Source organism: Adiantum capillus-veneris, chromosome 24 (assembly GCF_014529385.1).
Source record: "Adiantum capillus-veneris isolate H3 chromosome 24, ASM1452938v2, whole genome shotgun sequence".
NCBI classification, from domain to species: Eukaryota; Viridiplantae; Streptophyta; class Polypodiopsida; order Polypodiales; family Pteridaceae; genus Adiantum; species Adiantum capillus-veneris.
The window spans coordinates 119,667,935-119,683,925 of record NC_140954.1 but is presented as its reverse complement, the minus strand read 5'-3'; the positions used below and the strand labels follow the sequence as shown (position 1 = coordinate 119,683,925).

Sequence of the window (15,991 nt, the reverse complement as noted above, 5' to 3'; positions counted from 1 at the left end):
AATAAGCAAGTTAACCCACATCATCAACAACAAAATCAACCACCCGCTCAAGCCAATGTCATTATCATTGATATTGCTGAACAACAACCAACAGAGGACTTATTGGAAGAAAATCAGAAGCAGCAAATTCAAGAGCAATGTGATGAATGGGCTGGTGATTGTACTCAAGCTAGGAACATCAAGAGATAGATGTTATGGCAGTTACTAGGTGAAAGGGCAAAGGTCCTATTGACTGGAAGCAGAAAAAAGGAATCCGGGATCAAGTTCAAAAACAGGTTCATAAGGACCAGCATCATCAGAAGGTGGGTGACATTTCTTCCGATATTGAAGAGGATATATTGTAGCAGCATTATGAGAAACCTTTAGTATCCAAGGATGATAAGGATTGGTTTGAGGTATTAATAAACTCTTTCTTACAGCTTTCTTTGGACAAGTTATTGTGTTTGGTTCCAGCTTTCAAAGACAAGTTGTTGAATAGATTATTAGGCAAAGAATCTTCAGATCCGACAAAATATATACTAGAGACTGTTGTCAATAATGTTGATCCAGTAGATGTGGACTTTGTGGTTCCCATGATTAAGGTGGTATTTCAGAGTACTTTGTTTGAAGAAGTGTTACTAGATGGAGGATCTGGAGTCAACATATTGGCTGAGTCTATTTATCATAAGATGAAGTTAGGTAAACTGGAGCTAGCACCCTTTCAGGAAAAGATGACAGATCAGAGGAGAGTTCAACCCTTGGGGATTCTGAGGCAGCAAGTTATTTACATTGCAGGAATTAAATTTCAGGTGAACGTTGTTGTGTTGAAGATGGAGAAGGGTAATACCTCCTATGATATGTTATTGGGAAGGCCTTGGTTCAGATTGGCTAAAGTTAAGCAGGATTGGGGAGAGGATCAGAAGCTTGATTCAGAATTATGGTCTTTTAGGACAGCTTTCAAGGTCACAACAGGAATGACACCTTTTAAATTGTTTTATGGGTTGGAATCTGTGGTTCCTATGGAATTTGTAGTTCCGAGTCTTCGAATTAGTGCTGATAAAATGAGTCCTAAGTTTTCATTCAAGTATAGGAGCAAGTATTGATGCAGCTGGAAGAAGACAGATTGATTAGTTCATATATCTCTGAGGTGATTCAAAGAAGGAGATAGGCTTGGGTAAGCATAAATGTTAAGTTTAAGTCTTTTCAGGTGGGGGACTCGGTTATGTTGTATAACTCCAGATTGGGACCACATCCAGGCAAGCTCACTTTAAGATATATTGGTCCTTATAAAATTGTTCAGGATATGGGCCAGGGAACATTTATAATTGCTGATATTTTTGGCACAAGAGTTAAAAAACCTGTTAATGGGTTCAGACTGAAAAAATTTCAAGGGAAACCACCTCATTTGGATTGGCCTTTAGCAGGATTGATCTACCTGAACCATTTGCAGACTACAGTGTAGATAAATGGTATGGGACTTCTCAAATTTTTCCAAAGAATGTGCTTCCAAAGAATGTTGATTCTCACTATGTCATCCAGAGTGGTGCACCAACAGGTCACAAGGGTCAGACTGTAAGGTTCCACAGTTGGTTGAGTGCAGCATCTATAGTCAGACTTTCTCACATCGGGGGATGTGTCTGCCAGGTCGGATTTTCTTGGATCAGAGTTTTTCGTGTCGGAATTTTTCAACTCCGATGTTCCTGTATCGGAGTTTTTAAGGAGGGTAATTTGAAAGAGGATTTTGAATTGAGGGATGATTTCCCATTAATTGAATCCCTTGTGAAGCGGGTATTCTTAGTGGAGGGTGCGCTAATCAAAGGCACCATCAATCACTTCTATCGCTCTGATACTTAGCTTATGTGGATGCCTGATTTTTTCAAGTACACACCACCTCTGTGTTCACCTGCAGTGATGGTACACGGGAAGCAAAGTAGTGCCATGCAACCCGATTTGGAGCAAGACGAGCCACCACGGCGTTTGGGACACAAGGGGCAAGCTGTGACTGTGGATGTAAGCAGTCCGGAAGAAGAATAAGTTTCTGGAGATGAGGATACACCCGTGGGTACTCCTTGAAGTGCAGCCAAGCTCCAGCAATCTTTGATGGAGCCTTTCACATATTTTAAGGTGCAGTTGGATTTGATAGTTGAAGAAAATCTTGCATGGTTGCAGACCATCAGATTGCAGGACTTTGCTATGCTACCATGGGATGATTGGAGGAATAACTACTATGCCAAGGCTTAGCTTCACATCATCAGGAAAACAAAGGGTATGATTTCCAGTACTGTCTCTCTTACCCCTGATTTGGTAGCTCAGGTATTTAAGTTATCATCGAAAGGGAGTACCACCATCCCTAAGTGTTCTGAAAATTTTAAAAAAGAGTTTGGTCATAACAGAAAATACTACGTGCTTAGGAATGTTCATTATATCAGAAGGGGGCAACCTTGAAAGGTTGTGCTTTTTGATTAAGTTTGACTACATGTCAAAAGAGAATTATGGACCACTGTGCTTTGCAGAACAGGGGGCAAAGTTAATTGGCTGTTTGATAATATTTCTGCTGAGGTGTATATGTCAGACAAAAGGAGAGCTCAGAACTGTACTAGACTTTCTGCATTTTTGGCAGCAATGTTTAGTTTTCCTTACAAATTCCCTAGTGCAATCAGGGGTACAGGTGATGAGCATTTTACTAGTGACTTGGGTAGAATGTCGATATGCAGGAAAATCAGACTGCAGGTCTGAAGTTGGATTTATATGTTGGATGGATTCTTTTAAGATCCTAGTCAAAGCTAGATATTCAGAGGAGGAGGCTCTGAAGGCTTTGCAGAATTTAGATATGGTTACTTCTATTCCAGATTTGGATATGCCTATCATGAGTACTAAGGATAAAGTGCAGACAACCACTAAGTTGGGAAATTTGTTCACTTTCTCAAAGAAAAGGAAAGTGGATAATGACATGCTCAAGGCAGTTAGGTAGTTAGATTTTGATCCTGGCTATGATGTTAAGGCTAAGGAAGTGGGGACATTGATGATGTTGACATGGCTGTGCAGATGTTGGCACATGTTAAGAAGTTTGTTCAAAAACAAAAATTATAGGTGGATAATCAAGTACAAGCAATGACCAAAACAGGGGCAGCTCAGGTGTTATTATAGGAGCAAGTTGATATGGTCAAAAATTTGACTATACACATGGACAATTTGAAGAGTCAGCATAAAGAGGAAATGCAAACTGTTGTGGGGAAACATCAAGATGAATTGGCCAAGGTCAAACTATCCTTAGGGTTGTTCAAAGAGTGGACCATGACTCTGGAAGGTAAAGTCAGCAATGAGTTAGAGCAGTTGGGTAACACAAATGAGGAATTGCAGGTTCCGAATTTGGTGCTTGAACAAAGACTTGAGCCTTTGTTGGATTTAGAGAAACAAGTGTTGTCTCATGAGGATTTAGATGTTACTGGAGTGCTGATGTCAAAGGGAGATGTATAGGTCCTTAGGCAGCAACTCAAGCACACCATGGAGGAAGTCTCGCAGTCCATAAGAGCTAGATTGAATAATGTTTTGAAGCATCCATATGAAGTGGTGAAGACAGGCTTTGTTAGTTCACATAAAGCAAATTTGCTGGTGGAGGTAGCTCAACTGAAAAAGGAGAGAGAGTTTTGGATTAGGCAGGTGCAAGAGCTTAAAGTAAAGCACAAGGAGAAGCTAGTCATTGAACAACATTTACAAGGTACAGAGCAGGCTGAGTGTTCAGAGAGACCAGGTCATAACATGGAATCAGAACTGGAACGAAAGCCAGATGCTGAGCTAGAATTGCAGATTGATGAAGATATTTTAGCAGGATTTACAATTCCAGCTAGGGAGACTTCTGACCCAGTAGAAGTTTCAATTTCTGAAGCTGAAGTTGTTAGTGTTTCTGAGACTATGGAGAAGTGATGCAGCATTTAGTATTTTTAGGCTGAACAGTAATTATAGTTTTTAGACTTCATTTTGTCATGATGTTTCGATCAAGGGATATGTGGATCCGAGTCGTATTTCTACAAAATCCACCATAGAGGCATGCCATGTGTTGACATGGTACTTATTTAGTTGAAGTAATGCTCAATCGGATTGTCGAATTTTGACTGAAAATCGGATCTGAATCGGATTTTTCTCTGATCGGATATTCGGACTTGTTAAGTCGGTTGTTCATGTCAGTTAGAGCAGTTATAACTGGTTGGGGATAGAGAAGTAGTTGCGTGTAGAAAGGAAGAGCGATGTATGAAGTTTGAGAAGAGGAAGATTTCTGATGTCTGATCTTGTTTGATTTCCTATTTCTTGTTAAGTTTGAAATGTTTGCTCAACTTCTACAGTGTTTCTGATCATGAATTGGGTGTTCTTCTATCTGTGTGCTAGTATGTGTGAGAATGAAATCTTTGTGTTGTTGAACCCCAACAATGGGAAAAAAATTAACATATTGAATAGGAAAAGGGTGTATTTTATTTGCCAAAAATCCACATATAAAGAGTTTTATAAATAGTCCTTGAACGCACGGATGCATTACAAGCAACAAGGGTAGTCTTGGGACAAGTGTCCCCTTTTCCCCTTTGAGAGAGAGGACTTGATAAATGAAAAAAACAATCAATTAAATCTACTAAATTATCATTGGACCCCTTGGGAGGCTAACCAATAGGCTTTGGGTACACCATGAGGGCAACATGAGGAGGAGCTTGACAAGTGTCCTATATGCTTTCTTTGTACCAAGCTTGCCTTGTTTGAGAGTGTGTGTGTTCTCTCTCTAGCCCCCTCTTGTAGGGCTCGCCCCCTCCTTGTGGGGATAGTTGTTGACTTTTTAGAACACCTTACCCTTAAGCACCTTAGCCAGCAAACATGAAAAAGCACCTCAAGCTTGGTTGTTGTTCCCACAAGAATCTCAAGCTCCCTAGCCGGCAAGCACGGCAAGCACCTCAAGCATCTTAGTAGCAAGCATGACAAGAACCTCAATCACCTTTGTCATCCAGCAGGATAAATCCCTCGTCAGTAAGCACGCCAAGCACCTCAAGCTTGGGCCTGGTTCCCACCTGAAGGTCAGCCCTAGCTTACCTAAGGTCAAAGGACTTTTAACACTAGCCTTTGGAGGTCTTAATGAAGTTAACCCTAAGGACTTTAAGCTCCATTAGCTAACCTTACTCTTTGCTAGATCGTCTCTCATTCGGGCCCCTTTACCATTGGCCCCATGTCGAGCTAGACCGGAAAGCACATGTCTATATTCTAGCCCTTGTTCTTTTCTATTCTCCCACATTAAAAGATCAATTTAATATGAGAAAATAATTAGGGTTGATTAGATATTAGATTTTTATGACATTACCTCTCTCTTGAAAACATAGTTGTCCTCAACTATGAGGTAGAAGAGATAAAGCCTTAGTCTTTAGTCAATCTTTCTTAGGGGGTAGAGAATCCCTTTTTACCCTACTACTTATTTCCAAGATGGATGACTAATCCATTTGGTGCTTAAGAGATATAACCCGCAAGCATGTCTACTCGTTATTCCATCTCATTTTCCCAAGTAGAGTGACAAATTCTACTTGGTGCTTGAGAGACGTCGTCATCTCAAACATGATTGTTAGCATGCATATTATTTAAATTTGTGAACAATAAAAAGAGAACTAGTCTTATGATACAAAAAAATTGGTCATTTAAAAGAAATTTGTACATTTGCTTACTCTAATGTAGCATTGTAAGCATCTTCAAAAGGATAATTTTTGAACTTAATAAGATAGCGTCTGATAATCTTGTTGAAGGGTAAATACAAAGTCGGATATGTAGCAAATCGGATATCGGATGTACTATCTAATTATTAGTAGCTAGTTGGATATTGTAAGCCTGAAGATCTTAATCGGATATTGTTAGTGTATGCCAAGAATCAGGTAGTTCTAACTGAATTCAGGGCGCAGCTCTATATTTGGGAATGGGGAACTTTGGGAAGTTGTATTGTATTGAGTCTTGCGTCGAAAACTTGTACTAGTGATTTCTTGATATACAATCTCTAAGTTTTGTCTTAGTCTCTCTCTCTCTCTCACACTGTCTCTCTGATTTTCTAAATCTATCTCACATACAGTACTACTTAGCCCTGAATTAGTCAGAAGTCAATCTTTTTGGTGATTATTCATTGTATGTGTGGTTATCCAACAACACATTTGGCGATCCTGCTATTTGTAGACCTCTCATTGAGGCTGTAATTCAGATTCTAAGGGTCGCACTGTGCTTTGTGTATTATTCAGAGATGATGCATGTCCAAGAGGGGTAGGAGAAGGTCAAGGGTGTACTATACCCGTGCTCATAATCAAGCACAAAATATAGATCCCTTTCATTATGATTATTTCAGTGATGATAATGCATCTACTTCACCACTTGAAGTTCCATTGCTGAATCAAGGACAGGAGAGTTTAGGAGCATTAGAGGAAAGGTTAGCGAGGCAATTCTTGGGGGCACTACTCTTGGCAAGAAGACCAATTAGAAGTAGACGTCAACTAAGATTTGACCCACTGTTGTTAGCTGTCGAGCAAAGACCTAGGAGGCTCCAACAACCTATTCCGATGGCTCAACCACCCCCCCTAATCCAAAGATCAAATCAGCAAAGTTCAAGGGCAGGTCTAAGGAGGAGGCAGATTGCCATGTGGCTCAGTTTGAAACAAGGTGGCAGGCTAGTGGATATCAGGGTATCTTCCCTGATAATATCAAATTACAACAGTTTGCAGCAACTTTGGAAGGTAAGGCCTCGGGGGGTTCACTATGTGTAAAACTACCATATCACGTACGTTCAAGACATGTTTGTAAAACCCCTTATCTGTAAATTTTGTTAAGAATATAATGTACCCTTTTCTTTTAAAATCTGTAAGTTTTTTTCAAATTTGAAAAAATAATGCCCTTTTGTATATATATTTTTGTAAGTTTCAAGAACTTTAAATACCCTTCTGTTGAACTCACGTGATAGGTTACATTTTTATTAGGTGACCTCCCTGGGGGTAAGGCTATGAGTTGGTTTAGCCAATATGGTGTTGCTCACTTTAAAACTTATGATGAGTTGAAAGTTTCATTCTTACAAAGATTTAGAAACGAGAAAAATCCTACTGATATTCTGAGTAAACTCAAAAGAATTAAACATGGTTCAATGTTGGTAGAATATTTTGCCCAAAATTTCAAGATTTTGGTTGAGAGACTTCAAGGTAATGAGAGGCCCACTCATGAAATGTTGGCAGGGTACTTTCTCAAAGGGTTAAGGACATGTTTGAAGAATGTTGTGGCAAGTATTGATATTGTAGGGGGTTTTGACAATTTGGTGGTGGCTGCATGGAGAGTTGAGAAAAGATTGGGCATGACTAAGTCCCAAAGCAGGAGGAGTTCTGATTCTAGTGGTGATTCTGCATCAGCTGAACACTCAGAGTCAGATTCTCGGTCTGAAGTTTCATCTGGTATTGACAATAACAAAAGTAAAGTGAGGAAGAAAAAGGGGTCTCCAAGCAGAGGTAAGAAAAAGGACAAGAAGGATGCTGAAGATGAATTGGTGCAGAAATTGAAGGGTATAGGTTATTCTATTCTTGCTCCTAATGACAAGAGGTTTTGTGAAATTTGTGAAAAGGATGGGCATACCACTGCTCAATGTTGGTACAATCCAAAGCAGAGAAATAAACTACATCCCAATGTGGGTAGGGGTAGGGCTATGGATGATGTAAATCAGGTGGCTCCTTTTAGGGGAAGACCACCATTTTAGGGACCTCCCAGACACCCTGGCACAAATCAGGATAATAATTAGAGGAGACCATAGGGGATCAAGCCTTGTGTGTATTGTGGAGATCCTAATCATTATGTTGGAATTCGATGTGACTTATGGGTCAAACACAGAGAAGAAAGGGGGATACCTTTTGCACCTTATAATCAGGACAATCAGTAGGCAAGACCACAACCAGCAGTTCCTCAGAATCATCCTCAAGCTCAGGCTAATGTTAGCATTATTGACATTCCAATTTTTACAGCACCTGTAAATGGACCGGCTTCCTCTATGATTATTGAGGAGATACCTGATGAGGATGCAGGTAACAGTTATTCAGATTTGAGCTTTGAGGGAATGCAGGTTTTGGCAGTAACTAGGTCCAAGGCCAAGGGTCCTATTGACTGGGAACAATAAAAAGGGATCAGAGATAGGGTACACCAGTAGGTTGAAAAGGAACAAAGACATCAGGTTTTGGATAATGGAGTTTCAGAGTTAGCAGAGTCTTCATCTCTTAAAAGGGACGAAGTCCAGGTTTTAGGTGAAGCAAGGGATTGGTTTGAAGAACTAATTAACTCTCCTTTGCAATTGTCCCTAGATCAGATGCTTTGTTTGGTTCCAGATTTCAGGGAAAGATTGTTGAATAAATTGTTGGGTAGAGGAGTTGAAATTGTCCTCACAATCCATTATTGAACCAGGTGTTCACTCTATACACCCTTCTGATGTTGATTTTGTAGTACCAATGATTAAGGTGACTTTTCAAGGAAGACTGTTTCAAGAAGTGCTGCTTGATGGAGGATCTGGAGTGAGCAGATTACTTGAATCTGTGTATCTTGCTATGAATTTGGGGAAATTAGAACCAACACCTTTCCAGGTTAAGATGGCTGATCAAAGTGCAACCAATTGGAATTTTGAGACAAACTTCTGTGCTAATATCAGGTATGTAATTTCTAGTGAACTTTGTGGTACTTAGGATGAAAGAAGGGCATAGTTCTTATGATATGTTGCTAGGAAGACCTTGGTTTAGATTAGCCAAGGTGAAACAGGATTGGGGGGAGAATCAGGTTGTTCTTACCAAAGGTAAACAAGTTCTTACTATTCCTATGCTTGGGAGGAAGCAAATTTCAGGCAAGGAGAGACCAATGTTTGCCCAATCAATTAACTTAGCAGATGAAGCTGGGGATGATGAGGAAGAAGCATTCTTGCAGGCTAATCCTACAATTGTACCAGTGTTTGAAATGGATGTTGAGGGTGTTTTGCAGAAAGATGAAGGATCAGGGTCTAGGGAAGAAGCTCCTGTTTCAGGTCAGGAAATTCAGGGAGCTGATGTATTAAGAATGATGGATCAGAGTGTGGATTCTAGCTCTAAGGAGGTGAGTCTGCAAGAAGAACAAGAGGCTAAAGATATGGTGGAGAAGTTGTACAAAAAAAGGTTTGGGCAATCCAAGAGAGTTGAACAGGATTAGTTGAAGAAGCTTAATTTGGGCACTGAAGAGGATCCTAAAATGGTGAGGGTCAGTGTACATGTGGATGGTCAGTTTTTGCAAGACTTGTTGCATTTGTTACAGGAATTTAAGGATGTATTTTCTTGGGATTATTCTAATCTTAAAGGGATTGATCCTGATTTGCATCAACATCATATCAACCTCAAGGAGGATGCAATTCCTATTGTTCAACAGAGGTGCATAATGAACCCTAATTTTGCAGCTCAAGTAAAACAGGAAATTGACAATTTGTTAGCTGTTGGGTTTATCCAACCTATCCATGAAGTCACATGGTTGTCTCCTATTATTGTGGTTCTAAAAAAGAATGGGAAAATCAGGGTTTGTGTTGACTATAGGAAATTAAATGCATCAACCATTAATGATCCTTTCACTATGCCTTTTTGTGATGCCATTTTGGATGCAGTAGCTGGACAAGAAATGTATAGTTTTTTGGATGGGTTTTTTGGGTACAACTAGATTCAGGTGGCCGAGGAATATCAGCACAAAACAGCTTTTATAACAAAATGGGGGGCTTATGCTTCTACTGTCAAGAATTTTGGGCTGAAGAATGGTCCACCATCTCTAAATTACACAGCTTATAAGACTTTTGAGCCCTATTTCATGAGGGTGTTTGTGGAAGATTCCTCAATTTTTGGCAAAAGAAACTTACATTTGTAGCATTTGAGCTTATGCTTTGAAATATGTAGGATGTTCAGAATGTGTCTGAATCCTTATAAAAGTGTGATTGCAGTCAAGAGTTGTATTCTATTGGGTCATGTGGTATCTCATCAGGGGATGTCCATTGATGATAAGAAGATTGAAGTGATTCAAGCAGCAAAGGCTCCTACAAATGTTAAGGAGTTGGGTAGATTTGTTGGCCAGGTTAAGTGGCATAGCAGGTATATCAGGTATTTAGCCAATATGTGCATGCCTCTTACTCATTTGACTAAGAAGCATGTACCTTTTGTGTGGTCTGATGCTCACGAAATATCCTTACAACTATTGAAGAAGATGATATCAATTACTCCTATTTTACAGGCTCCTGATTGGAATTTACCTTTCCATGTTTTTGTGGATGCTTTAGAAGTGGCTGTCGGAGCTGTATTCATGCAGGAAGATGTCAAGGGTTGGTTTAGACCTGTATATTATGCTTCTCGTGCATTAACCTCTGCTGAAAGAAACTATGCAGTGACTGAGAGGGAAGCTTTGGGCATGGTGTATGCTTTGACCAAATTCAGGCATTACTTGTTTTGCAACAGGGTGATCTTTCATGTAGATCATCAGGCTTTGCTTTACTTAATCAAAAAACCATTGCTTACAGGAAGGTTGACTAGATGGATGTTATTATTGCAAGAGTTTGATTTTATTATTATTCATACACTAGGCAAGGAGCATGCTATTGAAAATTACTTAAGTTGGATTGAGACAGGTGAAAAGCCTATAGGTGTTATTGATGATCTTCCTGATGCTCAGTTGTTTGATGTTCAAACAGTCAATTCTGATTATTGGTATGATCAAATGTTAGTGTTTTTTATGGATGGTACAATGCCATTAATCTTTTCTACAGATCAGAGAAGAAAGTTTGCACTAAAAAGAACACCTTTCTTGGTTATTGCTGGAGATTTATATAAGAAAGGAATTGATCAGGTCATTAGAAGATGTGTCCCTGATTTTGAACAATCAGCTGTTTTACAAGAAGCACATTTTGGGCCTGCTGGAGGACATTTTCCCGGAGATATTAGTGGGCCCACTATGTTGAAGGATGCTCACAATTATGCTAAGAGTTGTGTGATATGTCAGAAGATGGGTTAGCCTGATTCTACAGAAATAATGAATGATCGTCCAATCTTGCCTCTAGAACCTTTTCAGAAATGGGGTCTAGATTTTGTGGGACCGGTGAAGCCAACTACTAGCAGAGGATGCAAGTACATATTGGTGGCTACTGATTATTGTACTAAATGGGTGGAGGATGTAGCATTGAAAGACAATACCGTTGCTAGTGTGGTAGGTTTCTTTGTCATAATATCATGACCAGGTTTGATTGTCCTGTGGAGTTGGTAAGTGATAGAGGATCTCATTTTCTGAATGCTGTTATTGCTGAAATTACTAAAACTCATACGATCATGCACAAAAAAATCCACAGCTTATCATCCTTAGGCCAATGGTCAAGCCGAGAGTACTAACAAGATATTGATTAGGGTTTTGAAGAAGATTGTGCAGGACAATAAGAAGGATTGGGATGAACAGTTAGATTCAGTTTTGTGGTCCTTTAGGATAGCTTTCAAAATGACTACAGGTATGAATCCATTCAGGTTAGTTTATGGGCTTGAAGCAGTTGTCCCTATGGATTTTGTGGTACCTAGTCTCAGGGTGAGTGCTGAGAAAATGACTCCCAAAATGTCTGTTCAACATAGAAGCAGGTATTTTTTGCAGTTGGAAGAAGATAGGCATGTCAATTTTTACATAACTGAAATAATTCAGAGGAGGAGAAAAGCTTGGGTGAATCAGAATATCAAGTTCAAAGTTTTTCAGGTGGGATATTGAGTTATGCTTTATAACTTTAGATTGGAACCACATCCTGGCAAATTAACTTTAAGATACAAGGGACCATATCAAATTGTTGAGGATAGGGGTCAGGGTACTTTTATTGTTGCTGATGTGTATGGGACAAGAGTGGATTCTCCAGTTAATGGTTTCAGATTGAAAAAGTTTGTTGGTAAACCACCTCATTTAGATTGGCCTATAGCAGCAGTTGTCCAAGTAGATGAGTTGATGCATGAAGCAGTGTGCAGAGACACTGATAATCGGAGGGAGGATATTCAAGTCTTGGGAAATCAGGTGCAGTTTGGTGGAGATGTCGGAATTCGGAATTTTTTGATTTTCGGATCGGATTATTGGAGGTTGGATATTTTTTTACTACAGCTTTTGAAAATTTTCTCGAGAAGAGTGATGATTTTCCACTAAGGTCTATTTTTAATGAGTTCTTGAAAAGTGTAAGGTGCACTTAAATGCGTTTCTAGCGCAGGACAATAAGAAGGATTGGGATGAACAGTTAGATTCAGTTTTGTGGTCCTTTAGGATAGCTTTCAAAATGACTACAGGTATGAATCCATTCAGGTTAGTTTATGGGCTTGAAGCAGTTGTCCCTATGGATTTTTGTGGTACCTAGTCTCAGGGTGAGTGCTGAGAAAATGACTCCAAAATGTCTGTTCAACATAGAAGCAGGTATTTTTTGCAGTTGGAAGAAGATAGGCATGTCAATTTTTACATAACTGAAATAATTCAGAGGAGGAGAAAAGCTTGGGTGAATCAGAATATCAAGTTCAAAGTTTTTCAGGTGGGATATTGAGTTATGCTTTATAACTTTAGATTGGAACCACATCCTGGCAAATTAACTTTAAGATACAAGGGACCATATCAAATTGTTGAGGATAGGGGTCAGGGTACTTTTATTGTTGCTGATGTGTATGGGACAAGAGTGGATTCTCCAGTTAATGGTTTCAGATTGAAAAAGTTTGTTGGTAAACCACCTCATTTAGATTGGCCTATAGCAGCAGTTGTCCAAGTAGATGAGTTGATGCATGAAGCAGTGTGCAGAGACACTGATAATCGGAGGGAGGATATTCAAGTCTTGGGAAATCAGGTGCAGTTTGGTGGAGATGTCGGAATTCGGAATTTTTTGATTTTCGGATCGGATTATTGGAGGTTGGATATTTTTTTACTACAGCTTTTGAAAATTTTCTCGAGAAGAGTGATGATTTTCCACTAAGGTCTATTTTTAATGAGTTCCTTGAAAAGTGTAAGGTGCACTTAAATGACGTTTCTAGCGCGCGAGTTGAGAGTCTCTCACGTTTTCAGATCCTATTTCCTTCCTCGTTGCGTTTCCTCTTCACGCACTGTGTACTGGCTGATTCTCTTCACTTGTGCCATTCTATTCTCTAGCCCTCTACTCTCTTTCATCATTCTCTTGCTTGCATGATGGGCAAAACAAAAGGGGGACATGTTGTCCGACCAATGCTTGATGAGGAAGAGCCAAGCAGCAAGCACTCAAGGCGAAAGCCAGTGTCCATGAGAATAGATGCGAGCAGTCTTGAGCTTGAAGACCAACCTTCTGGAGAAGAAGAGCCTGATAGCCCACCGGCAATGACACCTATCAAGTTGTATCAGACCTTGATGGATCCCTATGTGGATTTCAGAGTGGAGCTTGACTGCTCTGCAGAGGTACATTCACTATGGTTAAAGAAGATAGGTTTATTTGATTTTTCTGTTTTGCCATGGCAAGAGTGGAAAGGAAACATGTATGCTAAATCTCAAGTGGATATTCTCAGAAAGACAAAGGGTATGTTGTCTACCAATGTAGCTTTGAGTCCTCAATTGATTGCTCAGCTATTTAAACTTCCAATCAATGGAACTTCTCAGATTCCTAGCTGCTCTGATTTCTTGTTGAAAAAGGAGTTTGGAGCCAGAGAGGGTGGCAAAAATTATTACATGTTTAAGAATGTCAAAAATGTTAGAAGAGAGCAGATCTAGAGAAAATTTGTTTCCCATTTGAATTTGATTATATGTCCAAGGAGAATTTTGCTCCTCTCTCTTTTGCTGAGCAAGGAGGATGTGTTAATTGGGCTTATCTAGTTCATGAGAGGATCAATGGGGAGATTAATATGTCTGACAGGAGGAAAGCTTCTACAAACACTAGGTTGTGTGCCTACTTGGCAGCCTTGTTTTCTTATGTTTAAAAGTTGGACAGTAGTGATGTTTCTTTGACTACTGTAGGCATGGCCGAAGGGTCTACACAACTACTACAATTGGAGAGTGTATCACACCCTAATGTTGGTGGGGTGCAAGTACCTACAGAGCTACTCAATGATCAGGTGAAGGAAGAGACTTATGTGTTCATGATTAAAGTAGGTTATAATCACAATGAATCTCTCAAAAGTGTGTATACTCCTGAAGTTGTACACTCTTTGAAGGACATGGATATTTCATTAAAGAAGCTTGATACAGGGACATCAAATCAGGTCAAGCTTGGCAAGGTTTTCACTTTGTCCAAGAAGAGAAAAGAAGAGGTGGAACCTATAGTCAAACAACTGAACTTTGATGAGTTGTCTTCTCCAAAGACTTTCAAGCCAACAGATGCTGGAATGGCAGAGAAGATGCTGTTAGGTGTCAAAGAGTTTATTCATCAACAGCCAGCAGGATATGGAAATACAGTTACAATCTGTGGTTGATTCTAGTGTTTCAAAAATACTGTTGCATGATCAAACTGTCCATGCTAATGCCTTGCAGGAAGAGTTGGAGAATGTCAAAGTTACTCCTATTTTACCATGGTGTTTGAAAATCTGTGATATTAAGAGAGTTTCTATTTGGTGTATCTTAATAGTCTTTTTGATAGGAATAAATTGCTAAACCTGTCGACTATTGTCCATATTCCCATATTTTCCATGGATAGACTTGGGTAATCCAAAGATGAAATCCATGGATATACTCTCCCATTGTATGGATAAATATTGGCTAGTGTTCAGTTTTCTCCTCATACAAGTCTTTTGGCATACTCACACATAACTCTTGTATGTCCACTTTCATTTTCATGAAGCCTCTACAGTATGCACACATACCAATAAATCTTCCTAGCTCATATAGATTCCTTGGATTAGGTCATGTTTTTATCACCTCTAACTTTTTAGGATCCACACGGATACCATCTTGAGAGATAATATGATCTAAATATTGAATTTCTTGAAGGAAAATTTTGCTTTTCTTTTGGTTGAGAAAAAGCTTGTTCTCCCTCAATGCTAGAAAAATCACTTGGAGATGGCTTGTGTTCCTCCAAATACATGGAGTAGTGATGATATCATCAAAGAAAACTCCAGTGAATTTGCAAAAGGATCTAAATATTTTCTCCATTAGACGATTGAACGTGGCTACTTGTGCATTAGTCATGCCAAAAGGCATGACTAGATATTCATAAAGACCAAACGTTGTACAAAACGTGGTCTTTAGGATATCGTCAATCTCTATCCTTATTTGATGATAGCCACTTTTAAGGTCAATCCTACTAAAGTAGGTAGAGCCTTGTAGTTTATAAAATAGATCTTCTATCTGACGCATGATAATTTTTTTTTTGATAGTGATATGGTTTAGTGCTGGACAGTACACACATACGGTATGTACCATCTTTCTTTTGAACTAAAAGGACTTGAGAACAAAAGGGAGAGGAGCTTGCCCTCACCATCCCTTTGTCTACCAATTCTTGTACTTGCCTCATGATCTCCTCTTGTTGAGCTTGGGAAACTTGATAAGGAGGCTTGTTAGGCGGTGAACTTCCTAGTAGGAGCTCAATTTGATGGTCATCATCATCTCATTTTGGAGGTAAGTCCATAGGGATATCATCAATGAACGCATCTTAGAATCCTTTCAGAAAATTAGACAAGTCTAAGTCTTCTTGATTCCTACCATTTACATTGATGTAACATCAGGATCTTTTAGGGACTCTTTGACAAAAATCATGTACACAAAAACTGAGCTCTTCATTGATTTATCAAAAGCACTAGGATATACAAGTGGTATAGTAGGATCGAACTCACTATCATCTATATACATGCTCTTTCCCCTGTAGGTGAAGCAGTCATGCAGTTGAACCACGGTGCCCCTAGAATAGCATCCTCATGCTGGAGAGGAGAGATAAGTAAGTCTTGTTTGTTGACATAGCTTGGGACATGAAGCCTCAACTTCCCAATCAAGGGAGTAACGGAGGCCTTTTGTCCCTTGAAAGTAGTATCGGTAGTTACAACAC

At 39.4% G+C, this 15,991-nt stretch overlaps 1 pseudogene; it reads left to right on the top strand.

Annotated features, from left to right (window-relative positions):
• The first annotated feature begins 12,775 nt into the window (after window positions 1-12,775).
• On the top strand, window positions 12,776-13,728 carry LOC147427031 (uncharacterized; annotated as a pseudogene).
• Window positions 13,729-15,991: the final 2,263 nt, after the last annotated feature.